The sequence below is a fragment of the Ascaphus truei genome, chromosome 2 (genome assembly GCF_040206685.1).
Source record: "Ascaphus truei isolate aAscTru1 chromosome 2, aAscTru1.hap1, whole genome shotgun sequence".
NCBI lineage: Eukaryota > Metazoa > Chordata > Amphibia > Anura > Ascaphidae > Ascaphus > Ascaphus truei.
Window position 1 is genome coordinate 487,298,458 of NC_134484.1, and position 19,443 is coordinate 487,317,900.

General features: G+C 50.1%; 2 protein-coding genes across 4 annotated transcripts in view; both read left to right on the forward strand.

Moving 5' to 3' along the window:
- The window catches only part of LOC142488427 (uncharacterized), a 1,092,840-nt gene that overhangs the window by 479,957 nt on the left and 593,440 nt on the right, over positions 1–19,443 (forward strand). The window lies entirely within an intron of this gene.
- The window catches only part of LOC142488442 (uncharacterized), a 41,760-nt gene continuing 24,642 nt past the window's right edge, over positions 2,326–19,443 (forward strand). The window contains exon 1 of one of the 2 annotated variants that reach the window (XM_075588958.1): positions 2,326–2,621. The gene's annotated coding sequence lies outside the window, so the exon portion shown is untranslated. Of the gene's footprint in view, positions 2,622–15,919; positions 16,154–19,443 lie in introns of those variants that run through there. The other variant, XM_075588959.1, reaches the window with a different exon arrangement.

Below are 19,443 nucleotides of genomic sequence, written 5' to 3' on the forward strand. Positions count from 1 at the left end.
CGGGACCGCAACACACTTTCTTCTAAAAGGGTCAGACGTCCGTCTGATCCTATTCCAGGTACTCTGCCGGTGGACCCCAGCGAGGGTCCCACCGCTCAACGGGAACTGCAACCGGACCACGGCAACACCAACCGCGTGGGAACAGCAACCGCCGCTATCCCTATCACTAACCACTGCTAGAGCGACAGCAACCCTAACCTAGGGCCTGTCCCTGAAGAACCGCAACCTGGGATGGCTTGGGGAAAACTCCTAGGGCCTGTGGACAATAACCTGCCCCCCTTCCCCCAGCTACCCAGTCCTAACTGTAACTAACAACTAGCTATTAACTAGCTACTCCCAAAGCACCTGCAGCTGACACACCGCTCACACTGTCAGCCTGCAGGGATCCACACTTCACACACACTGCACGCACTGCGCCCAGCACATACAGCGACACTACTCACAGACCGCTGCAATCACACACAGCCCCTGGATCCCGCAGCAACCACACTGCTAGCACACTGTGCCTCTTTGACAGTGCCCACAGCACTCTCCGCTGTGGCACTACCAAACCAGCACTTCCCACACTCAAGGGTCACCTCCCTAGCTAAGGCGTCCCTCCTCAGTCTAAGGCGTCCCTCTTCAGTTACCCCCTACCCTTACCCGGGAATTGGGGCCTGCCTGGGGATCTAGGGAGAACCCTTACCTGATGCAGGAGCCACGAGCTCCCTGCACCCTTCCTACTCCTTCCTCTGCTCCTTCCTGACTGCTCTTGCAAAGCCCGGGAAATGTATCTATATTCCCGGGCTGAGCTTCCTGCATCCCTATTGGCTACACTCAGGCACCTAATGCCTGTCTCCCTAAGCCTCCTGGGAATTGTAGTTCCTAGGGGCTGCCTAATGCATTGGGGCCGCGTGCGCGCTTCCCTCGCGCATGCGCGAACCCCTAATGGCCGCCTCAACCTGCGCATGCGCGAACCTACGCGCAATGGCGGCGCACTCTCTCCTAGCCGCCGAGCCGGTGGCAACGCGATCGCGGCCTTAGCGACGGCCCGATCGCGTCCCCGGCAACCACAGCTCCGATCTGCTCCCTGCTCTGGCCCCCACCCTCGCGAAGTGCCGGCGGGTCCGTCAAAGCCTCCGGCGGCACCCGCTACCGCACGGCACTCGCGGAGGGGGGCCAGAAAGAGAAAATTTACATCAGGGCTACATATATATATATATATATATATATATATAATAAATCTAAAAAAATGTTATCTCCACGTTAGCCTTCAATATAAGGTGGTAACCCTGGCTGCAGTGTGTGTTTCTGTATACAGAGGTAGGCCCTGCAGTGGGTGTTTGTGTGTGTGTAGAGAGGTGGAGGCTGCAGTGTGTTTGTGTGTATAGAGGTGGGGGCTGCAGTGTGTGTTTGTGTGTATAGAGGTGGGGGCTGCAGTGTGTGTTTGTGTGTATAGAGGTGGGGGCTGCAGTGTGTGTTTGTGTGTATAGAGCAGTGATTCCCTACCTTTTTTTGTTTGGAGGAACTCTTTAAGTATTTCATTACATTTTTGGAGGAACTCTTTTTAAGTATTTCATTACATTTTGGGGAACCCCTATCTGGATAACATGTTCGACGGGTAAATCACAAAATAGACGTGTAAAGAAGTGGGGGTAATAAATAATAATTAACTCATACTTTTGAATAAACAATGTGTATATATTTTGTAATGATTTTGGTTTAAACAGCCCCCCCCTACATCTCACATCACCCCCCCCCCTGCATCTCACATCACCCCCCCCCCCACGGATCAATCGATCTCTCCCCTCCCCCCCTTCTTTCTCCCTCCTCTCTCTCACCCCCCTGTGTGAGGGAGAGAGCCGGGTTGCCGAGGAGCCAGAGGGAGGGACAGAGTGCCGGGGAAAGGCAAAGCCCTGCCCCCCGGATACTCATCCAATCCCCTGCGGCCCGGCCTTCTAAAGCCCCGCCCCCGGCATTCTCCATCCAATCCCCTGCAGCCCGGCACGTTTCTGCAGAAGCCCAACCCCTGGCAGTAAGAAAAAAATACTTGCCGGGCTGCTCTGCATCCTTTTCCTCCCCGCCGCCGCGCACCGCCCCCCCCCCCCCCCCCATCCCCGCGCACTGCCGCCGTCACAAAAAACCGGGACAGTCAGGCAACCGGTACTGCACACGAAAAACCGTGACTGTCCCGGGAAAACCGGGACGAATGGTCACCCTACGCTCACCGCACCTTGCTTGGGAGCCCACCAGGGGTCACTGTTCCATATGAGCTCAGGAGGAGATGGTTAGAGGCGCTCTGGCCTCCCCTCTTCCCTCTCTATGGTCCCTCTGCTGCAGCCGGATGTCCTGGTGTGTGAGGTTTGATTCCGGCAGGAAACACTGATCCTGAGCACAGACTGTCCCACATCCTGAGGGGGGAATCCAGGTCACTCCCACAGGGAAGGACTGAGAGATCACAGGGGCTCCCCCCACCCTCCATAGGAAGTACACACAGTGAGGGGGGGATAAAGTGCACATCTCAGGCACTGAGGGGGGGACACACTGAGGAATAGGCTCTGCAGCCTCTAAGTCCCTTTTCCTGTGCCCCCCTGACATTGCCCACCCCCTGCTGCACAGAGATCTTCAGCCTGTGTTATTGGGTAAGTGCTTTCCTCCTCCTCCCTTCCCCTCCCTTGTGTGACCTGTGCACATTATCCCAGTGCTGCTCTGAGCTTCCTTACACACAGGAGCCTGAGAGGCTGAGCCTCTGATAGTGAGGGGGAGCCTCTGGCACTGGGGGGGTTACTCCTCCTGTATCACAGGGACTGGGAGATAATGGGGGTTATTTTACATTGGGAATTAACATTAGGAATCAGTGAGGATAAGATTGGGAAAGTTATTAAATAGAGTTAGAAAGTAATTAGATTGAGGGAGTATTGGTTGGAGTTTAACTCCTTCATTACCACAGGGGCAGCATCCTGTGTGTGTTATGGGCTATAGCTTCTCTGTGTGAGGCTGACACGTTTGCCCGGGGACAGTCCTGGTCTGTATGTATCAAGGGGAGAGGAAAAACAAAAGGCGCAAACCACTGAGCACAATGCTTAAATTACTAAACACTAATAAGATTGCAATGCAATGAAAGTCCAATCTGTAGAATCCTGGATTGAGTGGGATCTATAAATGAGAAGATAGCCAGATATGGTGAAGTATTTATGTATTATTGACACACAACGTAAGCACAGGTCTTACTTATGAAATCACAGATAAAAATGAGCATGTCAGGATAAAATCCTTGTCTGGAACTATAATACGGGAACTGTTAGCCGCAGGATCAACTGCAAAGGCCGCCGTCTGACGTCTGTATATGCAGAACTCCTCCTCGGCTGGAAATCTCGCGCCGCTTTCACTTCAGATATACAGAAGCTCCTCTGTGGGTAAAATCGTTCGGAAATGCCGTTAATAGCGTTTTTTAAGTTCCAGTTGCCTTGAATAAGGCATATAGTCCACCTCTGTAAACACACACAATAATAAGGCCTCTCCCCCTTGGGGTGGGTAAGGTGCCTGGGAGGGGGTATGTGGGTTACCTGGGGCCCGTGGGTGGGCTGCTGGAGCAGCATGGCCAGTGCAGCTGAGAGACTGGCAGGCCCGCGGAGCCTGAAGGGAGGGACAGGGGGGCGGAGCCTAAGGAGCCGGCATTACTGGAGGAGAGAAGGGAGGGGGGCAGTGCTGTAGGAAGAGGCGGGCAAAAAAAAAAATCTTGGCAGAGTGACAGCACGGGCAGCCAATCAGGAGAGGGTGAGTTTTTATAATTTTTTTTTTTTTAAACCATTCTTGCAGGCTTCCTGGGGGCCGGACCAAATGGCTTCGCGGGCCTTATACGGCCCGCGGGCCGGACGTTCCCCACCCCTGCTCTAGGAGGAGGGGTGAGTCTCTGTCTAGGTGGGGCGGGTTGTCTTTCTCTATTGAGGAGTATCCAAGGCTCCCAAACACCATCAAATGCAAAGAGGTTTTGTCTCAAGGTAGTAGTAAGCCGCTCCATGAGCATCACCTCATTGATTCTCCTTTTAATTGTTCTCATAGCTGGCGTAGTTGTTTTCCTCCAGGAGGCCGCAATCTCGCATCTCGCCGCAGTGAGAATGAAGGATATTAATTTCCTAGTTGGGCGGACAATGTCGGACATTGGCCTGGCCAATAGGAAGGTCAGTGGTTCAATAGGTAGATCTAGGTCGGTGACCTCTTTTATCAAGATTTGGACCTTGGCCCAGTACTTTACAATTTCTGGACATGCCCACCAGATGTGGACCATGTCCCCTCTATGACCACAGCCTCTCCAGCATAGGTCTGATGCCAGAGGGTAGATCTGGTTTAAACGTGCTGGGGTAAGATACCAGCCAAACATAATTTTATAAATATTCTCCTTTATTGTAGTGCATAGGGAAGTTTCTGAGGCTGCCTGCCAGATTTCTTCCCAAGTCTCTCTTTCTATAGTTATACTCAGGTCAGACGCCCATTTGAGCATATAATCGTGCTGTAAGAAAGTCGTTGAGTTCTCTAAAGCACGGTAGATCTCAGTGATAAGACCTTTCTGGTGGGTCTTGACCTTACAAAGATATTCGAATTTAGTGAGAGTGGGGTATTCTGGGAGTGGGCATGTTTTTCGAATATAATGTCTGATTTGGAGATATTTGAACGTGTCCATTTCTCTAATTTTATATTTGTCCCTCAGATCTTGATAGCTCAGGAGCTTCCCAAGGCCTAGGAGATTGGCAATCACCCCTATGCCCCGTGTTCTAAGATGGTCGAACAGTTTAGATCCACATCCCGGGGGGAATTTTGGGTTATCGGGGATGGGGGTCAATTGGGAACTTGATGACGACAGGCCATATTTGTGCTTACATCTCACCCAGATTTCCCACGTGTGTAATGAGGCCTGTAGCTTAAGGTTGTGAGTCTGCCCATCTCCTCTGTCCAGGCTCCAGAGGCAGGCTAGCAGAGAAGGCATCTTGGCATACTGAGTCTCTATTTTTACCCAGCAACAAAGGGCCGGGTCCGTATTACACATTACTGCCTGTTTGAGTTGGGCGGCTAGATAGTATTTATATAGGTCTGGTACCCCCAGACCCCCTCTCGATCTTGATGTCAACAGGACCGATCTCGCGACTCTGGGTCTCTTGCCCTTCCAAATGAAGTTGAACAATCTGTTTTGTATGTTTTTCAGATCAGTGCCCGGAACGTGGATCGGGAGTGTTTGAAAAAAGTATAACGTTCTTGAGAGTATATTCATCTTGGCAGTAATCATCCTCCCGATCCATGAAATCTGGTAACCTTCCCACTGATCTAGATCTTTTTTGATACTTTCCCATAACTTCGGGTAGTTATCCCGGTATAAATCCCGGTAGTGTCTTGACACATTAATTTCCAGATATTTAATGTATGAAGAGCACCATCTATAGCTGAAATTTAGTTTAAGTAATTTGACTTCGGGATCTGGGAGGCTAAGATTTAGGGCCTCTGATTTGTCGCTGTTTATTTTATATCCTGATACCTTTCCAAAATCCGTCAGTTCCTTTTGAAGGTTAGGAAGGGAAGTTAGGGGTTTAGTCAAAGTTAGAATGATATCATCAGCGAATAGGGAGATTTTGCAATGTTCTTTATCGATGACAATACCCTGTATATTCGGGTTATTCCGTATTTTGGTCGCTAGTGGTTCAATCGTGAGGGCAAAGAGAAGAGGGAATAGGGGGCATCCTTGCCGTGTTCCATTTCTAATTTGATACCTCTCGGAGCCTCCGCCTGTTAGTCGTACCGAAGCAGACAGGTTTTGGTAAAGCGCCCGGACTCCCTCTAAGAACAAGTCCCTGAAACCAAATTTTATCAGTGTTTGGTCTAAAAATATCCAATCAATTCTGTCAAATGCCTTCAATGCATCTAGGCTCAGTAACATTGCTTTTGAACCTGTCAGATGGGCATGGTCGACTATATTAATTATCTTGCGGGTATTGTCTGAGGCGTGGCGACCCAGGACAAACCCGACCTGGTCGTATGTATTAATCTCGGAAGGATAGGATTGTGAGGACTCAGGCGTCACATCGGTCACACCGTGACCTCCCCTCACCTCTGTCCACTCCCGTGGCTGTGCGGCTCCCTCCTCGCCCGGCCTCCCTGCTGAGGGGACTCCCTCCTCCTCCCCGTCGGCCTGCTGCTGCCCCACGCAGAGCTAGTGCTCGGCTGCCTGCCGTTGCTTCTGCGCGCGCATCCCTTGCCGTTACGGAACACATTCCAGCACCAGCTAATTTATTCACTGCTCTTGCAGTGAAGCCACACCTCCCTCCCACACGCTGGTTACTAGTTAACCCTAAACCTTATCACCTGGCAGCCTATTATGGAAACCAATCCTGGACTGCTCCTAGGACTCCTCCAGGCCTGCCTCCGTTAACCATTGGTCAGCCACAGTACTTAATGCCTGTTCTGCCTCTCTCACATCGCTCGACATAGTCTCTGCTACAGACGTCTATTCTGGCATTCCCTTTGTCTTTGTGCATTCAGGTTTCGACCCGGCTTGGCGGACGAACTTACCTGGCTCTGGATCCGGCTCCCTCTTGACCCTGCAGCTTCTTCCATCCCCCGACCTCAGCTTGGACCTCGACCTTCCGGATCTCTCTCTCCCCGACTTCTGGCTAACGGCAAACACTTCGCTTCTTCAGTACCGGTACCGGCAAGTATTGCTACACCTGTTCACACCTGGCCTGGCAACGCCAAAACACCACACTCCGGACACGCTCCTTCTGCTGCGGGTGCGTGCACATATACGTCCCCACCTCAGTATAAGGGACGAGTCTGGTCTGCGGGCAGCACCGGCGTAACATTATGTCGAGCCCACAAGACGCAGACCAGACTGACATGGCCTCAATGATGACGGCCATGTATCAACAAGTCCAGGCCCTAACTGACCAAATGGCTCTCCTCACTCAACAGGTACAGGACGTTTCTTTTCAGGCACCACCTGGGACCGCACCGCCACTGTCGCCAGAACCGGGTACTGCCGCGACTTCCGGCCCAAAGATCCCGGCACCTAAACTGTATGCAAGGGATCCACACGCCTGTCGCGGTTTTCTCAATCAGTGCAAGATCCAGTTTCAGATGGCTCCACAGCAGTACTCCACTGGTCGCAAGAAAGTGGCATATGTGTACAGCCTGCTTACAGGGAAAGCACTGGCATGGGCCTCCCCAATTAGGGAACTCCGTCCCGACATCACCCGTGATTACGCAGCCTTTAGACGAGACTTTCGACAGGTCTTCGATACCCCCGCACGCCAAAAAACTGCCTCTGACTCTTTGCTTGAACTTTCCCAGGGACGTCGTTCCGTGGCCCAGTACGCCTTGGAGTTCAGGACCATAGCAGCTGAGACACGATGGGACCCGGAGGCTTTAGTTTCAGTCTTCTGGCGAGGTTTAACGGATTCCGTCAAGGACGAGCTCGCCTCACAACCCAGGCCAGGGCTTCTGGAGGAACTCATCTCCCAGGCCAATCGAGTGGATCAGCGCCTTCAGGTACGTCGCCTCCAACGCCAGCTTCCCCGATTTACACCCTTCCGTGCTCCTTTTCCGAGATTCTCTCCAACCACAGGACCTGCCGTCACTCCACTACCTGCTTTGGAGGCTCCGGAGCCGATGCAACTTGGAGTTCAGCGTTCCCGGACACCAATACAGCAAGCTCGCCAAGTCGGTGGATTATGTTATTACTGCGGATCCTCCGAGCATCTGATCCGTGAATGTCCACTACGCCCGGGAAACGACCAAACCCAGTGAGTACAAAGGGGCTCTCCCTGGGTGCTACTGCTGCGGCACAGTTTATTCGAGCATTTGCCCGTTCTGTGCCGCAGCAGTAGCCTGGCGCGCGCCCGAGTGTGACGGGCGCGCGCCGAAGCAGCGGAAGAGCGCCCTCCGATCGGGGCGCTCTCCCTCCCGCTGCCGGGTCCGCCGGGTCCCCCGGAACCCCCTGCCGCCGTCCCGCAGATCGCGGGACACCAGGGCTCCCTCGGGGAGCCCTGGACGCGCGTGCAGGGGGCGCAGGCTCCCGAAGACGCGTGACCGCGCGTCTATGACGCGCGGCACGCCGAGGGGCGGCCACTAGCAAGCCGGGAAATCTCCCGGCTTGCGGATCTGGCCGCACTGCGATAAAGTGTGTCGCCAGTGTAAATCTTTTTGTCCCCTTTCCAGGAAGGAACTTCCCAAAAAATTGACCATTCCTGTCTCTCTCTCGGGTCCTACCTTCCGTACCTCCACTGTGGCATTTATCGATTCCGGCGCGGGAGGAAATTTCATGGACCAAGCTTTCTCTGAAAAGAACCAGATTCCACTCGTTAGGAAGAAGTCTCCCGTTGCCTTGGTCGGGATTGACGAGCGTCCGCTCACCCTGGCATATATTTCCTTGAGACTTGCCCCATCAACCTTTCCTCTCATTCACACAAGGAGACCTTGGCCTTTGATGTAATCCACTCCCCTGGTACTCCGGTCACTCTCGGCTTACCCTGGTTACAGAAGCACAATCCTCTCATCAACTGGACATCCCAGGATCCTATTGCTTGGAGGTCGAGGTCGGAGGAGCCGTTTCCACCAGCCGCACTTCCGCCTCGACTGCTGGCCAATGCATCCAACCCTAGGGGAGGATTGCCCGCTCCGTATGCTGCTTTTCTGGATGTCTTCTGCAAAACCCAGTCCGAACTACTACCTCCTCACAGATCTTACGATTGTCCTATAGACTTGGTACCTGGATACACATTGCCCAAATCCAAATCCTACCCCCTCTCTCTTCCTGAGACGGAAGCCATGACCGACTATATCCGTGAGAACCTTAAACGGGGCTTTATTCGGCACTCCAATTCACCCGCAGGAGCTGGATTCTTCTTCGTCAAGAAAAAGGACGGTACTCTCAGACCGTGTATTGATTACCGGGGACTGAACCGCATCACGGTGAAGAACCGTTACCCACTTCCTCTCATTTCTGAATTATTTGACAGACTTCAAGGTGCTAACGTGTTCTCCAAGCTTGACCTTCGCGGGGCGTATAATCTCATTCGAATCCGGGAGGGCGACGAATGGAAGACTGCCTTCAACACCCGTAGCGGCCACTATGAGTATCTCGTGATGCCTTTCGGATTATGCAACGCTCCGGCGGTTTTTCAGGACTTTATCAACGACGTCTTTCGGGATGTCCTTAATCAGTTTGTTATTGTTTATTTGGATGACATCCTTATCTTTTCCAAGAATCTACAGGACCATATCATCCATACCAAGTTTGTACTCTCCCGTCTCCGAGAGAACCGTTTGTTTGCCAAGATGGAGAAATGTCTCTTTCACCAGTCTACCACCTCTTTTCTGGGATATATTATTTCCAACACGGGATTGGCCATGGATCCTGAGAAACTTAAAGCCGTAATCGATTGGCCGCAACCTAACTCCCTCAAGTCTATTCAGCGGTTCCTAGGCTTTTCCAATTATTACCGGAAGTTTATTCGTAACTTCTCCACAATCATCGCCCCGATCACAGCACTGACCCAGAAAGGAGCTGATCCTTCGTCTTGGTCTCCTGAAGCAGTCATTGCTTTTGAAACACTAAAACAAGCTTTTGTCTCAGCTCCCATTCTTCGACACCCGGACACCAATTTTTCTTTCACCCTAGAGGTAGATGCTTCAGACTGCGGGGCCGGCACTGTCCTATCCCAAAAGTTTTCTCCCCAGGATAAATTTCACCCTTGCGGTTTTTTCTCGAAGAAGTTTTCCCCAGCTGAGAGGAACTATGATGTGGGCAATAGAGAACTTTTGGCCGTCAAGTTGGCACTTCAGGAATTGAGACATCTGTTGGAGGGGTCAAAAGAGCCATTCACTATTCTCACGGACCACAAAAATATTTTATACATCGAGAATGCCCGTCGCTTAGGCCCCCGCCAAGCCCGTTGGTCGTTATTTTTCTCCAGGTTTAATTTTATTTTGTCTTACATTCCCGGCACTAAAAACGTCAAGGCGGATGCTCTCTCTAGACAATATTCTTCTGATGAGAGACCAGAGAAAACTTCAGAGTCTATCCTTCCCAAACAAAAAATCCTCGCGGTCGCTACATTCAAAAATCTTGAGAGGATCATCAAGTCTAAAAGCCACCTTCCTAGCGATCTTGAGATCCCGAAGGATACCTTATACGTGGAGGCCAAGTTTATTCCGGAGATTCTGGAATGGGGACATGCTTCCCGTTCGTCAGGACACTCAGGCTACAAGAAGACTTTGGATCTCATCCGTCGTACCTTTTGGTGGCCCAATATGGCCAAATCCATTCTTGAGTTTACCCGGGCCTGTCCGGTATGTGCACGCAACAAGATTCCTCGCCAGAGACCCCATGGTCTTCTTTTGCCCTTATCCATCCCGGAACGCCCCTGGTCCCACATATCCATGGATTTTATTGTCGAATTGCCTAGGTCGAATGGCATGAACACTATTCTAGTAGTCGTGGATCGGTTTTCCAAGATGGCACACTTTATTCCTCTCAAAGGATTACCCTCCTCACCCGCCCTCGCCGATATTTTCTCCAAAGAAATTTTCCGGATCCATGGCATACCCACGTCCATCGGATCGTGGCTCTCCATTTGTTTCCAGATTCTGGAGATCCTTCACAAGAAGACTGGGCATTGCTTCCTCCTTCTCTTCGGGTTATCACCCTCAGTCTAATGGACAGACCGAGAGGGTTAATCAATCTCTTGAGAAGTATTTAAGGTGCTTCATCTCTGACTCCCAGGATGATTGGACGGAATTGCTTTCCTGGGCTGAGTATGCCTTTAATTCCACCAGGAATGAATCCACTGGGGAGACACCTTTCTTCATTAATTACGGCTATCACCCGGCTTGCCTACCTATTTCCAAGATCTCCTCTGGAGTTCTAGCTGTGGATGAACACATCTCCCTCCTACAGGACTCTTGGGCCAGAATTCAATCTGCACTTCAAAGGTCCTCCCTGTCTTTTAAAGTCCAGGCTGACCGCCGTCGCCGACCTGCACCCAACTACAAACCAGGGGACAAGGTTTGGTTGTCTACTAGAAATATCCGCCCCAAAACCCCTTCCTCCAAATTGGGTCCTAGGTTTCTGGGGCCATTTCCTATCATGGAGCAGATCAACCCGGTGGCTTTCCGTCTTCAACTACCCCCAAGCATGCGAATTCCTAATGTTTTCCATACATCACTTCTCAAACCGTTCATCTCTAGCCCTCTGTTCCCGGACCACACTCTTAAACCAGATCCTGTGATCATACAGGGCAACGAAGAGTACGAGGTCCAGACCATACTAGATTCCCGTTTCTCCAGAGGGAAAGCCCATTTCTTGGTTCATTGGAAGGGTTTCGGACCGAGGAGAGGTCTTGGGTACCTCTTAGTGACATCCACGCACCAGGACTTCTTAAAAGCTTCCGGAAGAAGTTTCCATCCAAGCCATGGAAGGATCGTCCTGAGGCCGACCCTGAAGGGGGGGGGGGGGTACTGTGAGGACTCAGGGGTCACGTTGGTCGCAGCGTGACCTCCCCTCACCTCTGTCTACTCCCGTGGCTGTGCGGCTCCCTCCTCACCCGGCCTCCCTGCTGAGGGGACTCCCTCCTCCTCCCCGTCGGCCTGCTGCTGCCCCACGCAGAGCTAGTGCTCGGCTGCCTGCCGTTGCTTCTGCGCGCGCATCCCTTGCCGTTACGGAACACATTCCAGCACCAGCTAATTTATTCACTGCTCTTGCAGTGAAGCCACACCTCCCTCCCACACGCTGGTTACTAGTTAACCCTAAACCTTATCACCTGGCATCTTATTATGGAAACCAATCCTGGACTGCTCCTAGGGCTCCTCCAGGCCTGCCTCCGTTAACCATTGGTCAGCCACAGTACTTAATGCCTGTTCTGCCTCTCTCACATCGCTCGACATAGTCTCTGCTAGAGACGTCTATTCTGGCATTCCCTTTGTCTTTGTGCATTCAGGTTTCGACCCGGCTTGGCGGACGAACTTACCTGGCTCTGGATCCCGACTTTCTCTTGACCCTGCAGCTTCTTCCATCCCTCAACCTCAGCTTGGACCTCGACCTTCCGGATCTCTCTCTCCCCGACTTCTGGCTAACGGCAAACACTTCGCTTCTTCAGTACCGGTACCGGCAAGTATTGCTACACCTGTTCACACCTGGCCTGGCAACGCCAAAACACCACACTCCGGACACGCTCCTTCTGCTGCGGGTGCGTGCACATATACGTCCCCACCTCAGTATAAGGGATGAGTCTGGTCTGCGGGCAGCACCGGCGGAACAAGGATTAAGTCTGCTCGCCAAGATCTTGCTATACAATTTAAGGTCTTTGTTCAACAGTGAGATTGGTCTATAGCTTCCGCATTGGGTGGGGTCCTTCCCTTCTTTGAGTATTATAGCCAGATTAGCAGACGACATTGAGGGTGGGATAGGACTTCCTTCCAGAAATGAGTTGAACAAGTACAATAAGTGGGTGGATAAGATAGGTAGAAATTTCTAATAGTAGACATTTGTGAAACCGTCAGGGCCCGGCGTTTTGGAAATTTTTGATGCCTTTACGGCAGCCTCCAATTCTTCTATCGTTATTTTTGCATTCAGTCTAATGTTTTCTTCCTCAGTTAGTGAGGGGAGCTCGCAGCCGTCTAAATAGTCTATAGCTGACGATAAATCAGTAGTGCTATGGTTAGCAGAGCGAGCCCTCAGATTATATAATTTAGTGTAAAATTTGGTGAATTCCTCTGCTATTTTTTTCTCGTTGTACAGTATCTCACCAGAGTTATTCTTAATCGCCGTTATTTGTGACCTTTTTTTGTATTCCTCTTAGCTTACTAGCAAGAAGTCTATCGGCCTTGTTCCCTTTGTCATAATATCTCTGACCCGTCCATTTGAGAGCCTTTTCTACATTTTCCAATTGGATCACTTTTAGATCGTTTCTGGCAGTTGTCAGCTGTTTATAAATTCTCCGAGAGGGGTTAGTTTTGTGCTGCTGCTCTAATTTGATAATGTTATCTGTAAGCTCTTTGGTTAGTTTGGTTTTAGCTTTCTTCCGGTGGGAGGCAATTGAGATAAGGTTTCCTTGAATTGTCGCCTTATGGGCTTCCCACAGGGTTGCTGGAGACGAGACTGAACCCACGTTTATTCTGAAGTATTCCTTAAGGGATTTTTTGATCTCCTTCACTATCTCTGTGTGGTTTAATAAGGAGTAGTTCAGTTTCCAGCTATACGAGGCCGATTTGACGAATGGGATGGACAGGGTCAGGGTGATGGGAACATGGTCTGACAACGTGATAGGGCCTATGTCCAAATTGATAGCGGCCTCTAGGATGTTCTTGGTTGTAAGAAAATAGTCAATACGGGAATAGGTCTGGTGAGGAGCCGAGTAGAAAGTGTAATCCCTTTGCCCCTGATGTTGTGTTCTCCAAATGTCCACTAGGGAAAAGTCACCCATAATATCTTTAAATTTTTTCCCCAGTCTTTGGGACTGCGTGGAATGTTGTCGTCCTGGGTGGCTTGATTTATCTTCATTTGGGTTGAGAGCCATGTTAAGATCTCCCGCAACGAGTAGCGAGGATAAATAATGTGGGTCAATTTCTTCCAAAACGTTTTTTAAGAATTCTGTCTGGTTCTCATTTGGGGCATAGAGGTTAACTAGGGCAATTGCCGAGCCCGAGAGTGAGCCATAGACTACAATAAATCTACCCTCTGGATATTTTTGTTAGATTAAATGGAGTGCCCTGACGGATCAGAATGGCAACCCCTCGGCGTTTACAACTGAATGATGAGAAATAGCTCGTCGGATACGCATGTTGAAATGTTTTGGGTGGGTCTTGAGACGTGAAATGCGTCTCCTGAAGGAAAACAACATCGCCGCCCGACTTTTTTATTTCCTGGAGGGCAAGGCGTCTCTTCCTATTATTATGTAGGCCCTTGACATTCAAGGAGACGATTTTTATTGCTTTCTGATGGGCCATGTTATCTAAGTTTTCTATTAGTTTGTGAGAGCTCTCCCTTCTTAATAGGGACGGGCGAGTTTGAGTTTAAGTGAGAGGTCTCTGCCCACTTATGAGAGTTAGTGTGTACTTTTGTTGATCTAGGATTAAAGGTTGTCAGCATGGGTGGACTGGGGGGGAGGGTGGACTGGGTGGGTAGGGTGGGTGGGTGGGGGGGCCGCTGGGACAGTAACAGCGGGGACAGAGAGAAGAGAGGAAAGTCGACCCTAGTGGGGTCTAAAAGGTTGAGGACCGGTCTGAGCTAAAGACCGGCTAGTGGGGTTTAAGACCCTTGGGGGCGGGTCCGGTAACGATCTCCGGCAGATTTGGGCAGGGTGGAGATCCTTAGGTGTCTTTGTTTTCGTCCGAGTCTGTTTTATCAGGACAACCTTGGTTATTGGGATATCAAGGTAGTGTACCTCGAGTGAGTAGATTTAGGACATTCAGTCTCGTGGGTCTGTGTCGCCTCTTGCGGAGAGGTTGAGGCCGGAATTACGGTCTCGACGTACCCATCTAGGGGAGGGGGATGGGGTTGTTAGTGTAGAGGGGGGGGAATCGACGGTCTTGGAGGGTCAGGAGGGGGTGAGTGAAAGGGGGAGGTGGAGGGGGGTATGTGGTGTTGGTTATGGGTATGGGGGGTGGGCGTTAGTGATGTAGGCTGAGTTATCCCAGTTCAGGGGAGTTATGTTAGAGGGCTAGGGTCTGTGGTTATGTGGGGATGTGTATGTCTCGCCTCCGTTCGCGTCGTGCCCACCCTTTTAGCTTTATGAACCTCCTTTTGGGTGACTTGTAATCACGGTGAGGGGTATCTCAAGGTATACCTTGTGTTATCTGAGAGGGGTCATTTGAGGATGGGAGAGGCATAGAGGGGGTGGGGAGGGAGAGGGAAGAGGGGGGGGAGTGGTGAAGGGAGGGGTCAGATTGCATTGATTGTAATAAAAACATTTCCAGCATTGTAAACATTGCACACCATTATTTACATATAATTCCCATGTAGCAATTGGGGTGGAGGGGGAGGAGAAAGGGGGGGAGAGGAGGGGGGAAGGAATGGTGAAGGGGGGGTCAGATTGCATTGCTTATAATAAAACATTTCCCATGAGCAATTGGGGTGGAGGGGGGGGAGAGGAGAGGAGGGAGGGGAGGGGAGAGGAGAGGAGAGGGAGGGGGGGGAGGGAGGGGGGGAGCGATGACGGGGCGGTCAGATTGCATTGATTGTAATAAAACATTTCCAGCATTGTATACACTGCACAACATTATTTGCTTATAATTCCCGTGTAGCAATTGGGGTGGAGGGGGGAGGTGGAGGGAGGGGAATAGGAGGGGAGGGGGGGGAATAGGAGGGGAGGGGGGGGAATAGGAGGGGAGTGGGGGAGGAGGGGGAGAGGGAAGAAGGGGGGGTTGCATCATTGGTATAGGTATCTTTCAAGCATTGTGATCTTTGCATTTGGTTGTTAGCAAAATATTCATATTCACATATTCACATATTCACATTTCCCGATCACCTATTATGTAAATATGACTTTGTGAGTCTACGAGGGGGGGGGAGGAGGGGGGAGAGACCCAAGACCAGGGAGGGATGGGGGACGACCGCGGGACAGGAGGGGTATGGGTGGGGGGGGGAGGTGGAGAGGTGGGGGGGGACATGGGTGGGGGGTGATCTTTGTCTTAAACTTTTAGTGCTCAATAACAACGCTCTGCGTAACAATTAACCAGGGGAATTTACATAACTTGGGGTAACTAGGGTAGTTTTGGCTAACTGAGCTTAAGTATAGCTCTGCATTACAGACCCTGTCCATTAGATGTCCTCGACGGGTGTTCCCGGGGTGCGGCGGCCTGGATTTGAAATGTCCTGGGATGCTGTCGCACTTCATAGCGGGTCTCGGGAAGCCCAGCAACTGCCTCTTCGTAACTCGAGGGATGGTGCGCCGGGTCTGATGTGGATTGCGTCTCAGGAGCTGATCGGGTATTCCGCGTGGCAGGGCCTCTCCGTGACGCTTAGTCCCGTGTGGTGAGGAGCCCACAGACGGAAGCGGTCCGTGCTGGAGGGGATTGTTAGTTGCGGCCTGTCCGATGGCTGCCAGGACGTCCTCTAGGAAAGTGAGGCGCCCGTGTCGCCATTTTGTCACCTCAAGAAAGTTTTTACATCTCCCGGAGGGCGTCAGAGTGGGTAAGTAACGCAGCAGTTGCATCACTTATCCCGTGTTTGTCTCTGCTCCGCCAGCCTTTCCGAGGCTCTCACTGGCAGGTCTTCCATGTCCCGGGGCCGGGACTCAGATGGAACAGGGGCCCCTGGAGGCAGCAAGGTAAGGCCTAAGGCTTTCGCCATTTGGTCCATGTCCTCGGGGTATCGAATTGTGAGGAATTTCCCTTTGTTATATAACTTTGTATATTTGTATAACAAGCTTAAAAGGAAATCCCCACTTATATTTGCTGCTCTTCTCGCGTAGGAGCAGTGTGAGGGGACTCATCTCCTTTCGGCTGTTGACCGTTAATTTCGACAGGTCATTATAGACCTGGAGTGATTCGCCGCGGAACTGGACTGTGTCCCTCTCCCTGCACGCTCCGATCAGCTTGTCTTTGGTGGAATAGCTATGGAGCCGTACGATCACATCGCGTCGGCGGTTCACATCATCCGACTGCGGGCCCAGCGCTCTATGTGCTCTATCGATCTCCATATCGCGTTGATCCAGATCCGCACATATAGAGGAGAACAGGTCTGTTAGGTATTCTCTTAGGTGACCGGGCAGGACCACTTCCGGGATGCCGCGGATCCTCAGATTCTGGCGGCGATCCCGGTTTTCTTGGTCCTCCAGGCCATCACGTAATGAGTGGATTTCCCGGCTCAGACGGAATATTTCTTCGTCCGCATCAGCTTGATATTTTAGGGCCTCCTCAAGCCTGTTCTCCAGTGTTGTGGTGTGCTCTTGGAGGCCTTGTATGTCCTGTTTGATTGCTGTAACCGCTTCTTTAAGGTCAGCTTGCAAGGATCTATGCAGTTTAGTGTGTAGCTCTTCGAGAAACGCTTTTGTGATTCCCCCGTCCGGGGGAAGGCTTTCGGCGGGGCTTGCGGGGTCAGGCAGGCCCTGTTTGCCTCGTGCGCCTGGCGGAGATCCGCCATCTTGGTTTTTTTCCCCCGCTTCAGTGCTCTGCTTCGCAGGGGTAAAGTACCTGCCAACCCCCTGGGCCGGCTGATTTTTCCCCTTGTTTGACATCCCTCGGGGGTTAGGAGATAAGAGGGGATCGTTAGGGAATTTTTTGCCGGACAAAAAGTGCCTTTGTGAGGTGTTTATCTGAGCGGGTCTCCGGAGCTCTCCCTTTACCCGACTGCTCTGGTTGACGTCATCGGCACGCCCCCTTCGTGTAACCCTATTCTTAACATTGAATACAGACTATTGGTGAACAATTATCTGTATCCAATCCCTAACGTGGAGACACAGATTAACCCATGCCCCCCAGCTAATTAGCCCATGTGTACTGGGACTCTATGTGTAGTCCCATAATTAAATCAGGGGCGACGACCAGTCTACCAAATGAAGTATGCATTGTTTGTATTTGTAGACATAACACTTACAAACCACTCCAGTTTGATGATTCTTCACCCTCAGGTAACAATTAGAGTGGCAGAGTCTGTTGATTAGTACTTGATCTGTTGATTGTTTACACTAAGTACTTATCAGGGCAGTTAACTTTTGATCACAGTGCTTAGGCTCAATCAGCCGGCTGCCCTTCATGACCTATTAGCATAGCAGATGGAGTCTGCATTTTCAGAACAGATCCAAAATACCATACATATACACTTTAATATCTACACATATTAATAAGTTCCATTCTCAGTGGCTCAGGGGAATACTATAAAATTCTGAAAGAGGATCTGATAGAACCATTACAACAAATATATCACAAGGCACTCAAAAGATGCTACGTTCATGCAAACAAGCGAAATGGCCCACATTATGATAATCCACCAACAGGGGAAAGATCCCCTGAGGCCAGAATCATACAGACAAATCTCCCTGATTAACCAGGACGCCAAAATATTTACCAAAATCATGGCAGATAGATTGGCAAACATTCTCCCGTCCTTGATACATCCTGATCAATCGTGATTTGTCAAGGGACGATCCGTGGTTAAAAATATCAGTAAAGTTCTAGCGGCAATAGAATGGGTCAGACTACATAAAATAGGGAATACGGCCCTAGTGACTATTGATGCTTAAATTTGCATTTTGACAACATAATGTGGAACCATGTGTTCTTCATGCTAGAAAAATTTGAACTAAGGGAAAACTTTAGCAACATGATAAAGGTAATGTACAATACCCCAAAGGCTAGAATAAAGGCAGCAGGGCATCTATCAGATCCATTCCAATTATATAGAGGGACACGACAAGGATGCCCATTGTCACCCCTGCTTTTTAATCTAGCAATAGAACCTCTGGCAATATACCTGAGGCAAATGGAGGAATTTAAGGGAATCATGATACATAAAACAGAACTGAAACTGTCAATGTTTGCAGATGACATACTAATGTTTATGACTAACCCTGATGAATCAATCAAAAAGGTACTAAAGCAAATAGAGACATTCGGGTCGTTTGCCGGCTTTAAAATAAATATATCTAAAACAGAAATGATGTATATTAAAGAACCCCCAGACACAAAGGAACCATATAACTTCCCAGTAAAAGTAACGAAAAAGCCTTCATCCCAATCATAAAAAAAATAGTGCAAGAACTAAAAAACTGAACGACACTACCCCTGTCACTATTTGGGAGGGCAAGTGCGATCAAAAAGATATCGTTTGCCACACTTCTATATCCCATGCAGACTCTTCCTATGCTCCTCAAGCATGTGGATATAACTGAAGTAAATAGAGCAATGACTAAATTTTTTGTGGGGTAATAAGAGAAGCAGAATAGCTTTAAAAAAAACTACAGTTACCAAAAGAAATGGGAGGCATCAATCTACCGAATATCAGGAACTATAATAGAGCAAGCATAATGAGACATGTCGGAGACTGGATAAAAGATACTAACCATTACTCCTCCCTAGAACAAGAAAAAGAGTTCTCACCAGAGACCTCCCTGAGAGAGCTGATACACACAAAATGAAGAGACATCCCAGTAACCCAAAGAAATAATATTCTAATCAAAGACACCATAACAACGTGGAAAACGTTCAGGAAAAAGTTTAAACTCACCTACACAATCTCAAGATATATACCAATCCAAGACAACACCAAATTTATACCAGGTATACCCAACCATCATTCCAAGTCTGGAAAAAAAAGGCATCAGGTGCCTAGAACATGTGATCAACACAGACAAACAGCAATACATGACATTCCAAGAGTTTGCACAAAAATGGGACATTCCCCAAAATTTAATGCACGCCTTTTCATACACACAGCTTATTAGCTTTTGCAAAAAAATTGACGAACCACAAAACAAAAGTACT